This window comes from Helianthus annuus, chromosome 15 (genome assembly GCF_002127325.2).
Source record: "Helianthus annuus cultivar XRQ/B chromosome 15, HanXRQr2.0-SUNRISE, whole genome shotgun sequence".
In the NCBI taxonomy this organism is placed as follows: domain Eukaryota; kingdom Viridiplantae; phylum Streptophyta; class Magnoliopsida; order Asterales; family Asteraceae; genus Helianthus; species Helianthus annuus.
The window spans coordinates 151,040,966-151,053,170 of record NC_035447.2 but is presented as its reverse complement, the minus strand read 5'-3'; the positions used below and the strand labels follow the sequence as shown (position 1 = coordinate 151,053,170).

Below are 12,205 nucleotides of genomic sequence, written 5' to 3'. Positions count from 1 at the left end.
GGTTCAACATTTGCAAGCACTAAATCAGGAAAGGTTAAATCAATGTTCCACCATTTCGGGTTCAACATACATATATTTACATATATGTTGCCCTATACCTGAGGTAGTTTGAGTTTACACACGATTGATCCAACTCGAGATGGGCACTCGAAAGTATCTATTCTTATGAACTCGTTTTCTTTCCTCCTTGTATTAATTTCAGATATCCATGAATTGCGCAATCATTAAATCACATATACTACTAGAATTCTGTAAACGCCTCTCCGGTTATCAACATAACTCTTCTACCATTATGTACCGCTTCTACGGTACTTCGATAAACTTCCGTTTATCGCCTAAATAAATCTCTACAAATAATAAAATCAGTGTATTATCCACTATACACTTTCTGAAACTGGACACATGCAACACATCATGTACACCACTCAATCCTTATGGTAGCTTGAGCCTATAAGCGACTGATCCAACTCAAGATGGGCTCTTGAAAGGACCTAATCAATGTGGCTCAGCTTTTCCTTTCTCTGCTAACTTAATAACATCATTTTAAGGTAAATCCTTCAATAGAACCAAATCTTCGATCTGAAATCGCAATAGTTTCCTTCAATTGTCCATGTAATCCTTATGTTGACCAATTGGCGACTTTTAACCTTCCCTCGATCTAGGCAAATCCTGTCGCTAGTTTCCTAGATAAACTAGGGTCTGGTTAATCGTCTTTTGCTACATTAGCTCAACAAAGTGGCGATCGACACTTCCATCCACGCAATGCATCAAACGGAGCAACCTAAATACTAGCGTGATAACTATTATTGTAGGATAACTCTGCCAATGGCATGTGAGTATCCTAACCTCCATTGAAATCAATCGTGCAGGCTTTCACATTTCCTTCAAAGGTTTGAAAAGCTTCCTCCTACTTTTCTATCCAATAAATTCCCTTTTTCCTTCTGGGGTTATTAGTGTCGAAGGCCGCGCTAATCTAGAGAAATTCTCAATGAGTATCCAGTAGTACCCAACAAGTCCTATGAATTGTCGTACTTCCGACAGGGTCTTTGACACTTCTCATCATTTGATTGCCCTAGTCTTAGAATGATCTACATGCATGCCTTCCTTATTCCTCCACAACTCCATAGTCAACTTCAAATGTTACTCGTGATTCTCTTTGGTTCGCGAATAGGCAAGTATACCGTCGATGAATATTATTACGAATTTATCCAATTAGGGTTTCCATACCCTGTTCATGAGATCCATGAATATAAATGGCGCATTAATTTAGTCAAAAGGCATGACTATTAACTCGTAATGGCCATATCGTGTTCGAACAGCAGTCCTCGAAATATCTTCGTCAGCAACCTTCAACTGATGATATCCTGATCGTAGGTCGATCTTCGTGTAGTAGCTGGATCCCTGAAGCTTGATTGAACAAATCGTCAATCCTCGGGAAAGGGTACCAATTCTTAATAGTCAACTTGTTCAGTTCTCTGAAATCTTCACACATCCTGAAGGATCCATCCATCTTTCTCACAACAAAACAGATGCACCTAAAAGCGAAAAGCTTGCTCGAATGAAACCCTTGTCTAGTAGCTCTTGAAGCTGATTCGACATTTCTTCCATTTCTAACGGCGCTTAATCTATAAGGAGATTTTGCAAATGGGTGCAGCACCGGTACTAGATCGATTCAGAACTCGATCTGTCTTGCAGGGGGGGCAATCCAGATAAGTCTTTTTAGGAAAACTTCTGGATAATCACGAACAATAGGAATCCTTTTGATATTCCTACATTTGGCCTTCACATCCACTACGTTAACAAAGAACGCGGGATAGCCTTTTCGTAACAACTTGAGCATCCTCATAACACTGACGACTCTCAACCCTCAACACTCGACACTTGACACTCAGCTCGGTCGGTCTCCGTGAACAACTACCATTTCACCACCATCAAAACGAAGTATCCTTGCTTGCTTCTCCGAGCAAATAGTCCTAGCTTGTCCTTGGATAGCCAATCCATTCTCACAACTACATCAAAGCTCCCCAGCTCCACTTGAAATAAATCGACACTAGAAATATGATCACCTAACTAAATATATAATCGTGAATGACCTCACTAGTTTCCATCAATTTACCAATTGCTAGTTCTATCGGGCACTTTATACTTAGCTTACTTATTGGTGAACACAAAAATGGTTCAGAGTTTTTCGAATCAAAACTCAAGTCAGCTTTGGTATTAAAAGTATGAACATAGATTGGTTTTTGATTCGAAACATACCAGTAACAGTAGCAGGATTCTCACGTGCCTTCCTAGCACTCGCCTCAATGGCTTTACCCACAGCATCCTGTCCTTTCGGTTTTGGGCAGTCTCTTTTGTAGTGTCCTAGCTCACCACACACGAAGCATCCCTCGAGCGTAACTCCATCCAATATACTCTTAGCATAACAATTGGGAGTCACATGTCAGGTTCGGCCACATCTGGCACACTTTCTCCGCTCACCCTTGTGAGTCTTATTCTCAAAACTACTTCTGCCATCCCTGGTATTATCCTTTCTAGAACTGGCTACATACGCCTTCCTTGACTCTCAGACTTTCACTTTCGCGAATCCCCAGATCTAGGCTCGGAATGCGAAATTATTTGAATGGTCGACCCGTTGTGACGGTCCGACACCAAGCATACCGTTGCCACGTCATTGCATAGGGTACCAGTAAATGATCTTGGGTTACAACGCTGGATTGTTTTATGTGTACATCTATGTTCTGTTCACAGAGTTAATGAAAAATCAGAATTACGCTCAGATTATATTATAACCCAAGAACTACTAAAACTTTCCGATCATTATATCACCTGAAGGGTTTCCGATCTGTGTCCCACCAAAACCATGCCCATGAGCATCACGTCCACGTTCCTGGCCATTATTTTGGTTAGCATCGCATTGTTCCATGGCAGTATTAACGTGTTGGGCTATGAGTTGTGCCAACTCCTCTGGGGTAATAGGTAGTCCAGAACCCTGTCTCGCTTTTGGCGGCATTTCGTCGTTTCTATTATTACAACATAATATCAACATAAGACGATATCCAAAATAATTAAATCATTAAATGCTAGTGGACCAAACATTGCGCATGTATAATATCCACATATTAATGACAACAATTTTTAAACCAAAAAGGAACCCATTCGATATTTATACCAGAAATTTACAAAGGTTGTTTTTAGTACTAAGACTAATCAAAATTCGGCGTGTCTACATCAACACCCGCAACAAGTCTATATGAAATTTCCTCCTAAATATCTAAAAATTTGGCATGCAAGCCATAAATAGGGTTCATCAAATGAGATATACAAAACGAACAACAGAAACAACCAACAACTAATGCTTCAATTCCTGGAAGTCCAAAATCTTTCTAACAAGCTCTTCTAGCTCATCATACTAGTCCATCTGTCCCTCTAAGTCTTTCATCTTGCCCTTCGTCATCTCCAAGTCTCCGCATAACGTGGCAAACTGACGATCGCAATGAGAGCGATTGACCCAAATCCCTTTCTGCTTCTTCATAGCGGATGCTGTCTCAGCTCTCGAAGTCAAATGCGATCTCTCCAACGGGCCGAGTCCTCTTCCTACGGCGAGTTTAGAGTTAAAAGAGGTGTAGCAAAACACGTGACTCGAATAGCAGAATAAACGATTCTGTAACGATGGGCGAAAGAATCTCAAGTGTAGGCTCGACAGTAACAGTGAGCAGGACTACTAATGGCTCTATAGGCCGAGACGTGACATATCGTAATCGTACAAAGTAAGTGTGTGATCAATGTGAATAGTAATACATAAGGCCCAAATAAATAGAAAATCACGTATGCACATAAACATATAAGGGTTTTCATACATGATAAAATTTTCCATGTTTATTTAAAATTCTTGGCTTCAAGAATTTTGGACTTTAAATCTCAAAATACTTCGGTTGAAGTCTAGTGTTTTCTCCCGAAAACATCTAGTCGCTAACAACCATTGGCTCTGATACCAACTTCTGTCACACCCCAAAAACGTCACAACGAAATATATAAAACGTAGTGGTGACGGAAGCTGGTGCCCATTTATATCTTGATGATTGATGCATTAAATTGTTGGACATATCATCTTATTTAAAACATTAGTTTTAAACATAACGTTTCAAAACATGACGCAACCACGACATAGTTAAGTTATTTTGATCCTCACGGATCTTATTACATTCGTCCAAGAAAGTTTTAAAAGTTAGTCCAACATTATTAAGTAACAAAACATGCATCAACAACCACAAGATACGCCATAATTCCCGAAGCCGAACTCAAGTACCTGTAGAACACGTTAAAATCAAGTGTCAACACAAAGGAAGGTGAGTTCACATATTCAAATTTAAACAATTTGATCCAAAGGAAAACTTTCTAATTATGTGTTTATTGTAAAACATCCATATAATTTTTTGAAAGTCCATTTATTTCCTTAATAAAATCCATGGGTCATCCGTCGTAAGTTCAAAAACCCGACATTAAGGCATTTTCCCAAGTTTTGTATATTAAATTCATAGCATTAACTTTCAGACTCATATGTTAGCTAGACAATACAAACTATATATTTACCATGCAGGGATAATCAATGCTAGACAATAACCAGAATTTAAATTCGTCGTTTGACTTGACACGAGGTGACCGGTCACGACGGGGTTGTTAACCCGATAGATCTACCAACAATTCATCGCGTGCAATACTTAATCGATTAAACGACATCATTGGCGCAGGGTCCATATTGAGACCATATATGATGTCTGCCTCATGTACAATATATATATCCTACTAATATGACAAATTTAATATACGATGTTGTACGAATCCCCTGAAATCCCCACCGAAATGTAAGCCTATGCTGTTACTTACTCTCTTGAGACCAAGCAATATTCGTTCCAACATCACGGTGCGTATTTTTAAATAGCGCAATCCCACAGTTTGATTTCTACACGCCCTATTATATGTAGGAACAATTTATAAATCAATATATCACAAAAATCCTAAGTTTCTCTGTTTCTTAGAATTTTCACATAACTTTGAGATTTTCTCGAAAAATCATCGTTTTTTATTATGTTGGCACGTTAATATATATATGAGTCCATATATATATATATATATATATTTAAGATTTTAACACTTGAACGATTTTATTGGTGACCTTTATCATGTAATCTCTTAACACACCCATTTATACGTAATATATCTACGATTTGCGCGTCGTAATATATATATACACATAAACGTACACATAAATTAACACCGTAACACGCGTAATCTCGTTAACTTATCTATTTTATCATTTTTAAGGCAAGCATACATAAAATATTTTATATGTACCAAATTTCATGCTCGACAAACAAGTTGCACATTTAACGCAATTTTTACCGTTTCTACCGCACAAAACGCACAAGTATACATGCTTAATCTAAATTTCTAATATCATGTTAAAACTTAACATATTTTCACATTCACATGTTTAATTCACATAAAACATCTTAACACATAAGGTTCACCCCAAAATTTACCCATACTAGTGTTCATCGAAAAATGCGTATTTTAGCGATTCGATAACGTTTTCGGGCGTCGGAAGTCACGTATGACCAACCAAACACCAAGTAAACTTAAAATTAGTTAAAATACTTATTTTAAACAAAAAATATCAGTTTACTTACTGATCTAAATCAGTTTCATAAAAATCTTTCGAAAAGTCGATTTTGACCGTTTTAATGCATAGTTTTGCGTTAAACGTTACTATAATCATTCCAACTCGGAATGACTTGATATTTTAACACAATACATGTTATTTACTGATTAAAATAGTGGTTATAATCAGATTAGTGCAGTTTTGTGTAAGTTACATAAATCATGCGATTTCACGTATTTTACAACTCCTATTGCACTAAGTACAACATGCAAGACTAGTAAACTTTATGACAAAGTTTTATATCACTAAACACTTCAAAATAATTATATTTTAGTGTTTATATGCTGATCAAAATTGATTTTTATCAAATCATATCTAAATCATCATTTCATGACCACAAATCATCATTCATGTTCAAGTAAATGCATCTAATGCACTCATACAACATCATCATCATCTTTTATGTTCTAATCATACTCAAGAACACATTAATATCATGTTTTTACATAACACACCATATATCATCCATCATCACGTAATCACACATAAATACAAGTATCTTTCATTCATGAGTATATGACCAAAATTACATGCATGCATACACATATACATACATATACATAAATACAAGTATCTTTCATTCACTCGTTTCGCATTTTAACCGTTATGCGATAAGCGTTTATCTTACCGTTGCCAACATAATTTTTACCAAGGTTTAAATTTGTCAACTCATTAAATATCATATATAAACATCATAATCAGTCAAATACAGCCTTTTATCTATTCACAACACGTGTTACAATGGTACGGTATGGCCTGAAAAACCGGGTGTCACAGTTTGCGGTTTTCACACCTAGTCTCGACCCAATCACTTGTTTGTTTTCGAAAGTTGTGTGTTTAGCGTGCTTGCCTTAGGAAAGGCAAAGTTATAAAATTCGACCTTCAAGAAGGTCGATCCTGCACAAAGCTGTAGCATGCGATGTTCATGCAAGAATAAGTTCGAGAAAGTTGACTCAGGGCTGTAAACGAACCGAACGAACACGAACAAGCCCTTGTTCATGTTCGTTCATTAAGGAAATAAATGTGTTCATGAACGGTTCATAAACACTTACCGAGCGAGATTTTATGTTCGTGTTTGTTCATTAAGGAAATGAGTGTGTTCGCGAACGGTTCACGAACACAAACGAACACAAATAAATTTGGCGAACGCGGCGAAGGATAAAGATAGATGGCCCAGAGATTAGCACTGAACTTTAATCCCTTATTGTGGATCGGAGGTCGATCGTATTCGCCGATGTAAATAATGAGAAATGAAAGAGAAATCATGCATAAACAAGGTGAAAGTGGGTTTCCTAGTTTCATTGTTAGGGTAATAAAATAAATAAAAGTTTAATAACATAAAAAGTATAAATAAAATATAAGAAAGTACAAAGATCTTTAATTAAAACATAAACAAACGAACATAAACGAACGCAAATCAACAAATGTTCACGAACACGTTCATGAATACCTTACCGAATGTTCACGAACACAATCGAATGAACGAGACCTCTGTTCATGTTTGTTCATTTAACTAATCGAACGAAATTTCTTGTTCATGTTCGTTCGTTTATTAAACGAACGAACATAAACGAACTTCCCGCCGAACGGTTCACGAACTGTTCGCTGAACGTTCGGTTCGTTTACAGCCCTAAGAGAGCATAACAGAAATAGGCTCTGGCAGAACCCCTACCGGGTTTGCACAAGGCGGTCTGGTGGTACTTAGACTATAGACTAGGTCGTTTCTAAGACATCGACCCGGACTAGGTCGAGTCTTACCTAATTCCCTATAGTTATGGCTCTGATACCAATCTTTCACACCCCAATCGATGGGGAAATATCGGGGCGCGACACTGAGCGAAACAGATTGTCCAGGAGAAATCCATAACAACTAATATTACCAAATATTTAAAGTTAAGTCCCATACCATAACATACTCAGCAAAATAGTTAATACAGACATAGTATCTCAAGACAATTAAATTGTTTTGACAACTCATTATTAAATGTGACGTTTCTAGACCTCCTAACTTGATTCTTGAACATCAAGCATAGCATAATCATCCTAAACACCTGTTACATACGTTAAAATAAAAGTCAATACACATAGTGTAAATGTGAGCATACAAGTTTAATAGTATAATAGTAGCGAAAGCGATTTACGCATAACCAGCATGTATCATGTTGAAATTGTAAATCTAGCAAGTTATCGACAATGAAATATGCACAGACATGACTGCGAGTTGTAGAATGCGCAACACATATCACCACTGTGACATGTGAAGTAAAACCCTTAACAACCCCTGTCCACAACAGGTGCTGAGTCCAAACTATAGTACTATCGTCGCTAAGGTGTCAGACGACAATCAATGTGTAAACATAACATACAAGCATCCATCGAATAACACGTATAACATGTAGAGCGGTTAGCGTATAAAAGTGTTTGCGTTGTATGTCGAAAGTGCGTAAGCAAAAAGGGTTTGAGTATACTCATAGTTCGTGCTATGTAAATAACATAAGCTTGGATTGAAGGGAGCGCTGGTGAGATTAGCCTGATCAGATAATGACAGTATAAGCGTTGTACAGTGCGTGGAATAGCGTGTCGATGAAATAAGTGACGAAGGGTGATCTGATCGGATGATTGTCCGGACGGATGACCATTCAGTCGGAGGGTTGTCCGTTTGGGATGGATGTGTTTGTGTATGAACTTTGAAGTTTTCGTTGTAGCAATTTAAAACGAGAGAAGTATCTCTACCTATCAGGTCGTCTGGTCGAACGGTCATCCGGACGGATGGCCGTTTGCTCGGATGGCGATCCGTTCCAGTGAGATGTTTCAAAGATCCAAGTCCCCTGGTAGGTTAGTCATTCGTTCGGATGGTCGTCCGATCGGATGACTATTCGTTTGGGACTAATATTCTTCAAGGTTTTTGCATAATGTTTAAGTGTTGAAAGAAAATCACAAGTCATCCGTTCGGATGGCGATCCGTTCAGACGACAATTCGTTTGGCAACCTGTTTGTTTGGGAACTTGTAAAAATTTGTTAAATTAAAAGTTTGCGGTTTGACCGAGACGGCATGACAACGTGTCAAACAACGGAAACCCCCGTTGAGTCCAAGTCATCCGATCGGATGTGAATCACCCCGTCCGATCAGTAACTACTCTTGACGGAACTTCATGTTCGACCCGTTAAGTCGGTCATCTCTTCGATAGTAATCCGTTCTCAGACCGGCACTTCATTAGAGGATGAGTAGAAGGCCTGAACAAGCTCAGATTCTATCGGTTTTGAGTGAAAAGTTGAGAAAGTTTGAAGAAGGTTTAAATCTAGTTGAAAATGTTTAGATTTAGGTGAAATCAGTGTTTAAACATCGTAGAAATCCTTTAGATCTGAGTTGTTCTTGGTGAGATGAGATCATTCTCCTTTGTTTATATAAACCCATGATGACGTCACTCGTAAACAACCCAAATCAGGTGGATTTCATGCTTAAAAGTTGTGATTTGATGGTGAAATTGATGAGAAAGTGTGTGCTGATTAGGGAAGTACAAGATTTGAGATGAAAACTTACAAGAATAGCGAGGAATCGAGAGAAAAAGGGCCGAGAATGTGCTGGTCGGAGGAGAGTTGTCACATTACATGAACAATGATGTGACAGGTGAGTATTTGTAGGTGAAGGAGAAGTAAGGCGGTGGGAGTGATTCGATCGGAGGGCCTTTTGATCGGATGGCCATCCGATCGGATGACCATTCGATCGGATGGCTCGAGTGAGCTGGTTTTCTGATTTTCGCTTCGTGCGTTGAGCGTTGCAATGCGTTTAAGCGAGTGTTGAATAAGCGATACGATAGTTTTAAATAATAGTTAAACAAATAACATAACTAACATACAACAACATAAGTAACTTGCGTTTCCAGTTCGCCATGAGATTGCGTTGCGATTAGAGTTGCGATTGCGCTTGCGGTTAAGACCTTTTAACATAATTAAACACGCACAAGTAACACATAATTTCACATACACACGTAAAGCAATATCCAGAACTGCGATTCAAGTTGCGATGCGATAGCGATGAGATAGCGTTAAGTAGATTAGCGTTTAACTGCGTTTATTACATTGTTACTTCACATAATACAACTAAAACAACATAAACTAATGTATCGATTATCGAGTCAAAGTATACAAGTAATAATTAAGCAAGGAATGACAGATCGAATTAGCAATCTTTTCTTCCTTTGACTTTGACTTGTACTTTGACTTCAAAAAGTCGGGTTGTTACAAGGTGTTAATTGAACGGGAGAGAATTACCCTAGGTTTTCTTGTGATTTTTTGCAAACCGTGTTAGAGGCTGATTAGAGTCACCTCCCCGTATATCTCTTACACTTCCCGGATGTACTGTTTCTAGTGAGACTGAGAGGTAATCTAGATTTAGGGTACCATAACCTAGTTAGAGAGACCGAGAGGTGATCTGACATTAACCAGTGAATTTACATACTATTCTTGATCCTAGATTACGACCTGTTTGGAGAATGATCGGCCAGCCAGTTTAGTGAACTTTAGATCCCGGTAGCCAGAACTTAATTATTCCATTCCGAGAACCATGAGTGAGTTGACATGCATCTTGCCTAGGTAGCTACCTTTCCATCATCTGACTGCACCCAAATCTACTATTCGTGCTCTATTTTCATATTTTTTTTAATTGCTTTCTTATTTGATAGAATCTAAAAATCCATCCCAAAATTGCTAGACTAGGACTCGAAAAAAAGTTTAGTATCAAGAGTCGTGCCATTGTGTCCACGGATTGATACTCGGACTTATTGACTCGACTACATAACGACCGGTACACTTGCCGATTATCTGTTATTGAGCTAGTTTGACTCTTTTAACTGGTGTTTTTAAAATATAATAAACATTTTACACATCAAGTTTTTGGCGCCGTTGCCGGGGACACACAACGCTTTCGAGGATGACCCGAGTCGGGGATTTAGTCACTTTACTGCTTTATTAGATAGGTTTATTTTTTCTTTAATTAACAAACTAAAAACCCAAAAGAAATTTATAAAACCCGAAAAATCCAATAAAAAAATTATTTAAGTTAGGTTTTCTTCTCTAATAGTATTCTCACCCGTGCCATTTGCTTTTCAGCTTAAGCGTACTCGCTCTTCGAGCACCCCTGAAGATTCTCCGTTCTCTGAGCCTGAGTCTGTATTCCACTGTCGCCTGCGTTAGCTAAAATTTAAGGTACCCAAAGTTGATTTTAATTTAGAATCTGAATTAGAAATGCTTGCACCCTGTAGGACTGTAGCTAACCAAATTAATGTTACCCCCGCCCACATCCGCTCCAGTATCACTCAACCCACTGTTGAGGCTAATAATAGGACCATTCCTCCTGCTCTGATTAACAAGAGCACTCAGAATGTCCAGTTTCATGGACTTCGCGATGAGGACCCACACACTCACCTCAGTAGATTCTCTAGGGTCTACGACACTTTCCAGCTTACTTGTGTTACTGAAAGCGCCATCAAGTTTCGCCTCTTTCCATTCTCTTTAATCGGTCAAGCTGCTGCTAGGTTGGAATCCCTCCCACAGGGATCCATCACTGCTAGGACTGACCTTCACACTAAGTTGCTAAAGAAATACGTCCCCCTAACGAAGATAGCTCGCCTTAAGAACATGATATGTGCTTTCACTAAGCAGCCTGGGGAGTCCTTCTATGAGACATGGGACCGCTTCAAGGCACTTCTCAATAAGTGTCCTCACCATGGTATGGAGGATTGGAGGATAGTAGAGAAATTCTACAATGGAATTTTAAAGCAACTAAACACCTCCTTGATACCACAGCCGGCGGTAACATGATGAAAACCAAAACTATCGAGGAGTGTTTAGAAATGATCGAGGACTTAGCCATTGGCACATATACCAAGCCTAACTCTTGGAGCGTTACTGTTGCCTCTAGAGGTATCCACTCTGTTGATTCTAACACTGCTCTAGCTGCCCAAGTAGATTCCATAGCAAAGATGATGAAGGATATCCAGGTCAAGTTAAGCTCTAAGTGTGAGATTTGTAGAGGAGGGCACAAGATGACAGATTTCCCTGTAGGTGCTGAAGAGGATGTGACTTATGTCTAGAATGCAGGTCGGGCCGAGGGTTACAACTCTAGATGGCAGCCACGCCAGAACCCAAACTGGAGGAGCGGGAATCCCCCTAGATTTCAGCCCCGCCAAAGTTTGTTCCAAAACTCTGGTGAAGGACCGAGCAGTGGAGCAAGTGATGGTGAGGTGAAGCCTGATCTTGTCGGGTTCTTGAAAAAGAATGAGGAGAACCAGAATAGGACAAAAAAATTGCTAGAATCTATAGTTCTTCAGGGAGAGAATAGGTACCAGGAATAACAAAGGAAAAATCAGGAGTTTGATATGATGTTTAGGAATCAAAATGCCCCTATCCAGAACTTAGAAAGGACTGTAGGAGATATGGCCACTAGATTTTCTGAGAGACCCTTAGGCAGTTTCCATAGAACTA

At 38.8% G+C, this 12,205-nt stretch overlaps 1 non-coding gene across 1 annotated transcript; it reads right to left on the bottom strand.

Moving 5' to 3' along the window:
* Positions 1-11,347: 11,347 nt before the first annotated feature.
* On the bottom strand, positions 11,348-11,454 carry LOC118487765. The gene has a single exon (XR_004882708.1). It is a non-coding gene; the product is annotated as a small nucleolar RNA R71 (small nucleolar RNA).
* Between the last annotated feature and the right edge of the window lie 751 nt (positions 11,455-12,205).